Genomic DNA, 10,899 nt, shown 5'->3' on the forward strand with positions numbered 1-10,899 from the left:
CTCTCGGCCTCTCAAGAAATATTCCAAAACATTCTCGGCCTAATCCTTTTCATCATTTTTTTTTCACAAAAATATGACTGTGTAATATAGCAAATACTGCACACAGAGTTATAAGCCTAGAGGACTAATCACATTCGCTCGGCCTCATCATACTCACTGCTTATAACAAATGTCAAACAAAAAGTTTTTAAAACGCAGACTATAAAACTCTCGGCTTTAAGGCATAAACAATGCAAATTTTGACATTCAACTCAGTTCTGCAGTCAACATAGCTTGTATGCAGGCACTCCTACGCATTTCAATCCTCTGTATATTAAAATTTCGATACACAGGGGTGCATTAAGGCATGAATGCATTTGAAATGTGCGCAATCTACAGCATTCCTCTGTTTTACATTTGACAATCCACCCTTCTCGGCATATACTAATGCGTTTCTCGGTTTGGCAGCCCATAACACATACAACAATGCTCAACAATCTGACTTAATGCGTTCAACAACACATATGACAAACACTCTGTGATTTTAATGCGTCCTCTGTTCTGGTCAAACCACATATTCACATGCATATGACAGAGACTAGCGCGCAACAAAAATGAAGGTTAAATGCAACAGTGGTTTAACAATCAGCGCTCATATATAAACATCCCTTGGCACTTCGGCATTCAAACTAACTCTCCGCGTTTGATGCATTAGATTCCATATTTAACTCAAAATCCTCTATCGTGTTATGCATGCAATATGTAAACTTTAAATGCTGGATTGTTGACCGTTGTTTCTACACCATAATTTACGCATAAAAATCGGTTTAATCTATCCATACGTGCTGCAAACTTGGAGTTATCCCGGTTTTAGTGTTACCTGACTGTCACTGGCCGCGTGGGATGCAAACAAGCACTTCAAATCCCTCTGTCTTCGGTTAGTCGAACTGGTGGCAAAACAAAAAAATCTGTGAGTTAATGGCGAGGACTCATACATATCTACAGTCGTCGAGTGAAATAAACTCCAGTCTTACCTTGTTTGCTTGCAAAACTCGGCTTTCTCCACTCATACGACTCAGATTTTGTCTTTAAAATCACCTCAATACACTCCTTTCTCCTTTTACTATGTTTCGGCTTCAAACACAATTTTCTGAGCTATGGCAATGAGGAATTGTGGTTTGAACAGCGCAGGGGAGGTTGGTTTATGACCGTTTCTCTGCTGTACCCCGCGCTTCATTCATTGGTGCTGTTATGCGTGGTTACATGGCCGTCCTCATTGCAATGATATTTGATTATTATCATTCGGCTGGTTGCGAATAATATTCCTTGCATTCCTTACGATATGCGCCCAAAGCTTATGGTTTAACTTCATAACCTTTGCATTTTAAATGTTATACCATAGTTTGGTGCTTTTGAAATATATATGCCATAACTTGTTTAAATATCATCCTCTCTCACCATCGTATTTGAATGCTTACGGCCTCCACTATGTATCATTCCATTACCCTTTATAACTATGTTATATGCGCATTTGATTTGTGTATATAAGCATCTCCATATGGCTAAAGTATATTTGGAAAATAACTTTAGCGCTCATATATAAACTTTATAAGCATTTCCACTAACTTATGTTTAATGCTTTTTTACTTATATAACACATACTTACGGCCTCCACTAACTTATGTTTAATGCTCTTCTTTTTTCTTTTGACTTATATAGCGCATACCTTTTATAACATAGCTTTATAATTTTAAAATGACCATTGGGGTCATGTTTAAAATTATAATCATTCTAATGCTCTGAGTTTATGTGCAGGTGAAAAGAGTTGTCCTAGCTTGATCTTTTTGCGTTTAAGGAAAATACCTAGGGTTATAAAAAGATGTATAGGAAATGTATGTGAATGAAATGGAATATGAATAGGGAATGTGGGGTATATATTGGGAATGAATATTAATGAATATTTGCAGATACTAACTTCAATTAGATCAAAACTAAAAGTTTCTAAAAAAAATTTGAATTTCAAGCACAAAATGGCTATGAATATACTCCCTTGAATGCTATTTGTACAGGTGGAATGTTGAATGCTGTTTGTACAGGTGGAATGTTGAATGCTGTGGATAGATGAAAAGTAGACTTTTATTACTGCTCCTTGTTCACTATGCTCCATTTCTTGAATTGTTCAGGTCCCTTTTAATATGTTTTCCTTTCAGGTCCCTCTGTACTGCTTCTGGTATATTGTGTCGGCTTTGATCTGGTTCTGCTGCAACAAGTTTGCTTCAGGTCCCTCTGCAATACTATTTCATCTCAGGTCCCTCTAGAATGCTTCTGGAATGATTTGATCTGCTGCAACTAATTTGCTTCAGGTCCAAAGTGATCAACATAATACCTTAGCTGTGGCAGCTAAAAGCTTGCTACAAGACTCTCCCTTGCTGAAAGTTTGACTTGTCCTCAAGTCAATTGTGGAAAGGTCCTGCTTTAAAATTGTGTGAGAATAGTAAAACAAGAATATAGAATTCATAGAGTCCAAGTTTCCCTGGTTTTCCCCTATGAATTCGAGTTTGCATGGTGCCAGTTGCCTGGTTTTCACCAGCAAACCAATTTTTTTTATGTTTTGTTTTTTTTTTTTTTTTTTTTTTTTTAATATATCTTTTTCTCTTTTTTTTTTTTTATGTTTTTTTTTCTAGATGGAGGTGGGGTGTAATGGAGTAGGGATGTATGAAAAGCTTATGGAAATAGGTTATATTGAAGTCATAATGTAGTAGTAAGTCTGGACTTCAACATGCTTGGTCATGGAGCTTAACATAGAGTATGGATGATGAACAATATAAATTCAAATCATGAACAAATGATGATGATCAAATCACGGACAATATGAATTCAATATAAAAGGCTTCTTTGAAGATTGATGTGACTTGACATGGTACTGAACTTGACTGCTTCTTCTAATGATTGTCTTCATGTCTTTTTGCCTTGATCTCGATCATGTTGTAGGGTTTGGTGGTGCTGTTGGTCAACATTGAAGAGCAAGCTTCAAGAGTTTGAGTTTCATTAAATGAACTCAACATCAGGTGTATCTTCACTTTTCTTTGACTTGAACATTTGTATTCATATTCTGAAATATGAATTTGATTTGGAAAATTACTTCATCTATGGAGTTCACTCCTTCATTCTTCCTATGACCTGCAAAAACATAGCACTTGCCTGCAATACAACATTAGATGATGGAGGAAGAGAGGTGTAAAGTCTCTCTTCTTCCAATAAACATGTAAATCATTACAAGCATTGCTTAGAAAACAAGTCCAAATATGATATGCAAACAAAATGCATTTATTTACACTTTTGAGGAATGGTGGCCAGCCTAGACCTCTTAGCGGTATTTTGTTTACAAAATATTTGTTTGATATCCAATTAGAGTGATTCCAAAGCCAAGTTGAAGTGAATTCATATGTCGACCTCCTGTATAAACAGGTTTTCAAAATGATATAAAATGATATGGTAAAAATTATAAGGAGTGCCATGTTTGATAGAGCTTCTTGTTAATTTTTAACTAGACCAACAGTCACTATTTGAAGCGTAACTTCTTCGATAAAGATCAGATCAATGTGATTCTACTTGGAGATTGAATTAGATTCATTTTTTTATTTCCAATAGAAACAGGTTTTAAAAATTCTTAGGCTTGATATCACAAAATTGGTGATGAACAGGCCTAGGAGGCAGAGTTTTACTATGCTGGTTTGAAGACATGCAGTCACTAAATGTGGCATAACTTTTTCATTTCACCTCAAAATGGGATGATTCAAATTGTGTCTTAAACTAGACTTGAAGATATATCTCCCATATAAACAGGTTTTGAAAAGAAGATGATTTGGTATGTCAAATATGCCAATGAACAGTCAAGACCTAGAATTGTCACCATGCAGATTTTTCGACAAACAGTTAGTATTTCAAGAATAACTTTTTCATATGATGCCTGATTGAAGTGATTCAAATTGATTTTGAAACTAGATTCAAAGGGCTATCTTCCCTATGAATTTCATATAAAAATGTTTCCATTAGACACTTCAAATATAGGCTGTACTAACTCTGTTTTCCACATTTCACTTGAGACCTAGTTTTGATTTTGATCACATTTTTAGTTGTGATATGAATTGAGAACTTCAAAATGGATTTCAAAACTAGATTTCAAGATATATGTAAAATAAACCATGATTTCAAAATGATCCTATATGGTTACCCAAAATAGGCTTGGTCTTACTGCATTTTGCCATGTAGTCCTTTCAAATGAATATTGAACAATGATTTGAAGAAATTGTTTGAAACAAATTTATTATGGAGGTCTTATTGTGAATTTATTCCACTTGTTTATTTATTCTATTCTATTCTATTCTATTTTAGAAAGATAATTCATTCTCTCAAGTATAAGAGAATTTCCAATGCATCCATTTTCGTAACAAGATCATAAGTAAACTCATATCCAAATTTGAAAAATATACTTTAATGAAATTTTGGACATGAAGATTTATTTGATCATTAAGATTTGATGAGAAAGAATGTTGAATAATGGAGTAGTGTTGTGAGCTAATGACTAGTTGAAACCAAGTTTTAAGATGATCTTTGTCTGCTTGGTTCTCATTAATTGTCATAGCACAAAACTCTTCTTGTGGTACTTGTTCAAAATCTTGTATGCACAAGGGATCGTGTGATATACTTGTTAGAAATTCTTCAATTTCTGGCTCTAATGTTTGATCTTCATTGCCTGTGATCCATGATTTATTCACCTCCTCACAAAGATAGCTAGAAGAAAGTTCTAGGTTCTCTTCCCATGGATCATCTTCATGGATGTTTTGTTGCTCTTCTATCCTTTGACATAAAGATTCAACCCTAGTGAGCATTCTAAATTGAGAACAAGGACTTGAAAATAGTTTTGTGGTAGCATACCCTCCTTCTCTAAATGATTTTTTTAACATCATTCTTTAGATCTTGTCTTGCAAATGGATTTTGTAGTTTTTTTTTTTATTATTTTATGTTTTTGTTGGGGGGTTTTTGATAAATCTACCTTGAGGATCTCTAACTCTAGGCATAAAGAAACATAATTAAAGAAATGAAATGTAACTAATGTTTTTGTGTATTTTGGATTTTATCTCTCTATTGACGATGCCGATATTTGCCTCCCCGGCAACGGCGCCAAAATATTGAGCTAATTTATGTTCCTAAACTAACACAATTATTTACTATCAATCCGGGTTGTTTATTCTTTGAGGCAAATTCACTATTTGTGAAGATCTAATATAACCAAATCTTGAAAGATAAATGATTAAAAGCTAAAGAGAATATATCTGATAACTCTAATTCAATCAGCTCAAAAGAAAAAACATTGAAAGGGTTCTTGAACTCAAGAAGTCCACTTCCACCTCAGTTATTACTTAATGAATTAGAGATTGTAACCAAAAACTCAAGATGCATAAATTATACATGAAAGAGGCTCTTAACTTAAGAGACACTTAAAGTTTTCTATCATAATTCATTCATCTCAAGATATAAATCTAAATGGAAACAAACTACTTGCATGTAAACAAAAGAAACTAGTTCTGATTCACCATTTCATAGAGGGAATGCCCAACTTGAACACTTGTTTTCCAACTCAATTAGATGATGAATAAACCATTAACAAATGAAATCAATCACTATGAATAACCATAAGGCAATCTGAAATAAAACTTTGAAAAACTAAAGCTACCATCAACCAGATTTGCAATGAAATAAAACTAGTTTAACTTGGAAGTGTACTTAGCTTGGAGTGGGGGCCCTCCACCCTTGCCTTGCACACTTTTGAAGATGATATCAGAAGCTTTATATCAGTCACACATCCATGTATTGAGCAACAAAAATGAGAGTAGCACAAGTCTTCAAATTAAGTCTTCAAACCAAAAATATTACAGCATAAAAGTATCATAAGTCAATGTGTTGAGCCATCAAAGTGTGGCTCTTAAATAAGGAGTTTCATGAAACCAACTGATCTACATTTACTCTAACAATCTTATCTACTCTAAGCCACCTATCCAAGTCGAATCCACTCTCCTCATCCCAAGAAATATGACTAATATCATGGAATCTCAAAACTGCCCTATTTAGATGGGATTTCTGGATGACTAGTCATGATTGACTAGCTCCAAATAGGCATAATAAAGCTCGTTCTGTTGGAACCAAGCATAGGTGGCTTGGTCCTAGTTCCCAAGCTTTTCATTCATGTATCCCATTCGTGCTGAAGTGTCATGCATCCATATCAACCATGAAGTGATTACGGGAATTTCTGAAATTGCCAAAATTGCACTTAAAATCAAACTTTTATAAAAACTTTAGAAATTGACAAATTAAAGCTAAATACCTGATTATACATCAAATATTCATTAAAATGGAATGGATGAAGTGAAAATGAAGGATAAATGGATGGTTAGGTAAGTTTCTCAAAGCAAAATAAGATCAAAACTGAGGCCCAACAGTCTTCATCAGATGAGATTTCTGATTCAGTGCTTGATTCACACTGACATTTGTCTGAATCAGTGCAGTCACATTCATTCATGTGCATGTTTAATTCTTCATCAGAGCATTCTAAAGAATAACTTTCAGACGATTCAGATTTTGAACAGAGTTGTCATTGTTGTATCTATTCTCTAAATGAGATGTTTGGACAATTTTCAGATTTGTGATTCTTAGAATCACATTTATAACATAGGGTTGGAACCATGCCTTCTATTTTTACTGTCTTTTCCTTCTTTGCAGCTTCAAAGGATTTATTTCCTCTATTTCTCTTAAATTCTTATGATAAAAGACAACGACTGTAGGTATGTCCAGGTTTGCCACAAAGCCAACAAATCAATTTATTCCATTGATCTTTCTTATGCATATGCAGATGAATATCATTGGGTTCATGGTAATGTGTTTTTGGAACAAATCTACAGTATCCTTTCTTGGTTCCTTTTCTTTTCCTTTGTGGATATTTTCTGTGTTGTTGTCTTTTTTCTTTCTTGGCCTTCTTTTTAGATTTTCTTCCTTTTACTATGGGGTCATCTATAGCAAGACCATACTTGTTACATATGGATTTTTTGTCTGGTAATCTTGATATCTTCTGCAGAGATTTATTAACTTTCATACTAGTGCATAAATTTACCAGAACTTTTGTTATGATGCTGTATATTTCTCCCGAAGTAAAGGATTCAAAAGGAAACTAAAAAGAATCTTGTTGTCTTAGATAATCTACAAATTTTGAAGGCAATGTTGTTAAGTAGATTTGTTTCTGTTAGCGCTTGGAATTCACCTAGGCTGAGATAGACAAACTCTCAAGGCTACATCAAACCATTTCACCTTGTAGCTAGCCCTACGAGGTATGAGAAGGCTCTCTCGGGTCAGATTTGATAGAACTTTCAATATGATTAGACTGACCAATTAAGAATAAAGATTTTAGGCTAGTAAATTGATAGGGGGGTTGGATTTAATGATTTTTGGGGTTTTTGGTGGCAATTGGAGGGAGTGCAATTCAGGGTGCGGGGATTGGGCTCAGTTTTTGCAGGGGGTTCTTTGGGGCAAGGTAGGAACTTGTGCTGATGCCTTTGGCTTGGATGAGTGATCAGGGAAGAAAGAGAGGAGGTTAAAGAGGGCAAACAAGGACTTTGAATCCTCTTTAAACAGTGGAAAACATAGATATTGAACAGAATTAAAAGCTGAGCATGGCATGCATGAATTCAAACTTTATCACTTCATCTTGTTCAAATAGCAGCAAAGAAAGAGAGATGTAACACATAAACAAACTTACAGTAACAATTAGAAGACACACCATCAACACAATGATCCACAAGAATCCACAATGAAATCTGCAAAACCCTGGCTTTCCTTTCCTTAAATTGCAGAAATAGATGTACAATACACAATAATGTTTCTCCCACAAGAGTCCAACCATGAAAATGAGAAGGAGAGAGCATAATATAGACCATCTAGACCATCTAACTCCTTTCCCCACCTCTAGGGGTCGAGCTCAGCTTCCTAGGGGCAGTTTGAACTAATTCTAAATTAAGCACTAGATAATAGGCAGTCCAACAACTTGCCTCTATTACTTAGCTAACTGATTCATGCATTAATTATTCACTTTTTACATCAAGGAAGCTTCTAGAAGGGTAAAGAGAGATAAAATCTATCAAAGTGCCATGAAAATATTACATTTATCCATCATCTACAAGTAAAAATGGTCAACCATAGTCAAAACAGTGTTTTTTGGCAAAAAAGGTCAATTCTGGCAAAGCTGGCTCGAATGGTCGCACCCCCTGTTCAAATGGTCACGCCCCTTTGCAGCTACTTTTGAGTGGGTTCCACTGGTCCAAATCAGGTGCAAGATGGCTCATTGGAAATCTTGGTCTGTCTACTTTCCATCCCAAGTGGAATTTCTGAATTTGGAGTTGTTTTTCCCCCTCAAAAACCATTTCTCCCAAGGTCACTTTCTGCAACTCAAAAAGTGGGCAGAAAGTCATTTTTTTGATGTAATTTGAGCTTTTGGAGGCTCAAATCTCAAAATCAGGGTTCTCCCAAGTATTGGTAATTTTTCTCTTTGCATGCCCTTTCCAAAAATGCTAAGTTTTCAAAATTCCAAGCAATCCTCCAGAATGGTCTCACCCGGGGTGAGACCATTCCACGGGCAAAAACCTGTAATTTTACCAAAAATTTGCAAAATGCTCCAAAATTCTCAAAATTTTCAGATTTTGATGCTAGATCAAGGCTGATCAGTACCATGATGAGTGAGGGAGGCCTCAGCCAAGATGCGGAGTGGATTTTTCCTTTTCTTCCTCTTTCGGGCCTCCGATAGCTTTCGTTGGAGAATTTTCATTCTTGCTTTGCAAACATGTAATCTGGCCCAGTAATGTGTCCTCATGTTTCAGAGCAGCTCTTTGTCATGGTTTGCCTTCTCCAACAATCTCTCCAAGCGAAGATTTGCTTGGATGAGCAATGACTCCCTATCAGCGGGCAATGGGTCACCGGGCCTCCTGCGGTTTAAGCCTCTGTTACCGCGGATTCTCCATAGTTCATCCAGCTCTTTCTCCGTCTCTAGCTGTTGGTTGCGCTGCTTTAAATAAGTGATGGTCCACTGAGCCATCTCAAGCTTCCGCTGCAACACAAGGTTCTCCTCATCTCTCCGCCGGATAATCTCATCAAAATCTGAAGAGGGAGAGCGGGCATCACGACCAGTGAAATCATCATGTGCCTCGCCAACTGCCTCATCCTCAATCATGGGCTGCTTGCCCTCTCGTACTGCCTGTGCCGATGAAGAAAGCGAGGCCCCTTCCACCTGGTGTGGAGATAACACTCGCTGCTCTGAAGATGATGACGAGACCCCTTCCACCGGCTGTGGAGAAAGTACTCGTCGAGCTGCTGCAAATAAGGTCCTATGACCTCTCTGATATGTGACCCTAGGAGAAGAATCCATGTGTCTCGGAATGCTGGTCTCGGGCTGATGTGATGGCACTCCCTCCTCGTGAACTGCCTCTGGCTCTGGATGTGGCTGTGTAAAAAACTCTCGGGAGATAAAATCTGCCCAAGGAATGCCCTGCTGGCTCAGCTGATGGGAAACTACTAGCTGAATAAGACCATGATGGCATAGGCTCCGAAGTTGCTGTACTAGGGTCTGTCTCTGAAAGATAGAGACCATCCTCTGAGTGTCATGAAATAAGTATGCTGAGATGTTCATCATCCTCACTCTGGTGAAGTGCATTAGCATGCGGATATGACCAGGACCTACCCGTGAGAATCTCCCCTCGCATGTGAAGTAGTGCATAATGAGTCTCATGATATCTACATACTCTGCTCGGAGGAACTTGATAGGAAAGTTCCTTGTCAAGTTACGCACATGTGTAGGCCTGACATATGGCTCATAGTATACTAGGTCCAACCACTTGCGCTTCGGCCACACCTCACCCACATTGGGTATCCCGGTAGCCTCTGTGATAGCCTCTGGAGAAAACACAAAATTCACCCCTGCAAGGGTGACCTGCCTGTCATGGAGATGTAGGACAAACAACCGGGCCAACTCTCTGTGATGCTGAATGTGTGACAGCCTCTCGCAAAACTGATAACAAGCCATATGCTGAAAACAAGCCACTGCCAATGGGCAAGCCTGCAACTCTGTCAATGATGTGGGCTCTTCTCTCCTGTGGTGACCACCTTTGCCTCCCCTATGAGGCCTCCACTGTGTCTCAATCTCAGAAGATGATGATCGGTCATCACCTTGCTCATTAGTCTCAGTAGTTGACATGGTGTTGTTATTGAGCAAGCTGGAATAAACAAGTCAAAATGACCGCTGCCCTGCCTGCAAAATGTTGTGAAGTATGCTGTTTTCAAGGGGAAACATCATGAGGGACGTGTTAGGGGAGGGAATTTACATATAGGAAAGGGAAAAATATATATAAGCAGGGAATTTTGAAGGAAAACATCACATAATGCTAAACATGTCATTCCATCTCTCACCATTTGCAAATCAATACTTTATTTAGGGAAACTGTGTTTTTTAAGCACCAAGGGAAAGGACAATGAAAATCTTCATGATGGAGGGGAGGATGTCATGGGCATAGGGGGATAGGGCAGCATCACTTATGTACAAGTAACAGGCAGCTCATTTCATTTTTCTTTTGCATGTCCTTGAGGAGCATACTCTGTTTTTTATAACTTTTGGAATGGTCATTTGATGCTTTGGGAAACAGGGAGTTAGGGTATTTGATTGCAAGAGGAAGGGAGAGGGGATTGCTGTGATTATGTTACAATGGAAGGGAGAGGGAATTGGTAACTTGGGAATTAGGGAAAAGAGAGGATATTAGGAATTAGGTTTAGGGGGACAATGAAACCCTTTTTAATAATCACTGCCAATCAATTTTCATAACAGCA

The sequence above is a fragment of the Pinus tabuliformis genome, chromosome X (assembly GCF_031772625.1).
Source record: "Pinus tabuliformis cultivar Carrire ecotype Pingquan chromosome X, CPIR1, whole genome shotgun sequence".
NCBI lineage: Eukaryota > Viridiplantae > Streptophyta > Pinopsida > Pinales > Pinaceae > Pinus > Pinus tabuliformis.